Source organism: Limulus polyphemus, unplaced genomic scaffold (assembly GCF_000517525.1).
Source record: "Limulus polyphemus unplaced genomic scaffold, Limulus_polyphemus-2.1.2 Scaffold715, whole genome shotgun sequence".
Taxonomy (NCBI): Eukaryota; Metazoa; Arthropoda; class Merostomata; order Xiphosura; family Limulidae; genus Limulus; species Limulus polyphemus.
The window spans coordinates 348,937-350,244 of NW_013666325.1; positions in this window are offsets into that span (position 1 = coordinate 348,937).

Here is a 1,308-nt window from a genome sequence, read left to right on the forward strand (position 1 = left end):
CGGAAGTCACGTGACACTGGTAACACGTGATGAGTTTTTGGAAGATTCACGAAGGGACGAGATGTACGCTTTTTGTTTGTATAAGACCGGTAAGAAGTGACGGCAACAATGGAATTGAATAGCAGACAAGCAGAGATAGAGACGGACAAGTTAGTCAAGCGCGGAAAGTGCGTGAATCGTTCGTTGTGAATTATAGCGTGTTTAAGTTAATATGACTGTGGAAATTAAGTGTATTGCAAAGTTGAATTGAGAAAGAATAAACTAGTTTTATTTAAGAAAAGACTTGTATCGCTGAAGTTCTTCTGAAAGAATTTTTACGAGTAAATAACAAACTTAATTTTTTTTTGCATCCTACAGGTGTTTTCCAAATTTGGTCAAAATATAAGCCATATATGCAAAGTTATTCAACAAAAACCACTCAGTTTTGACCAAAGATTTGGGAATGCCTATACAAAACGTCACGTGAACCACCGGTCTGAAATTTTTACTTCAGTTTCACCTAAGAGTAAAGGTGGACCTTTTTATTTTTTGCCATTCGGATTAAAAACTGCTGATTTAGAGCAACAAAACTATAGGGTGAAAACACGTGCAGATAAATAAGTGTATTGGTTAGACCAAGCAAACTAGATTAGCAGTCTTTAGGTCAAGTTTTCAAAAGAATCATACGGGCAGAAGGTTTTGTTCATTTTAAGCACAAATTTGCTAAATTTTATAAAATTCTCCCAATTAAAGAGTGTTTAGTGTCACCTGATATTAACTTAAGCAATTGGCTTAAATAATGATGCTTAGTACGGCTATACGGAGTGCATGCGTGTGATGACAAAAAACTGTTAATCTAGTTTACATTACGTTACTATAAAGGAAGTTATTAATGCTGTTTTGGAGAGGAAAAACCACCAGCACATATTTTAAAGAATCTGGTTGGTTCTGTAAAGTATAGGACTGTTCTGAATAATAAGGTTGAAATTCTAAAGCTAATGTTGGTTACTGTCGAGTTACTTGCTATAGTTTGTTGGTGTGTATTGATAAAAATTCATGATATCTAATCAAAAACACCTTAGATGTGAAAAAAGGTGCGGCCAAAAAGGGATTGAGTGTGCGACTTAAAGGAATTGGAGGCCAAACTGGTAGCTACACTTATAGCATTAATAAAAATTTTACAGCAAATATTCATTCATTTAGTTAGCCAGGCCGCGTTTTTTGTTTTTTTTTGTTGGTTTTTTTTCAACTTAGGGCATGATGTTAGGTAAAACAAAATACACGGCCTGGCTAACTAAATGAATGAATATTTGCTGTAAAATTTTTATT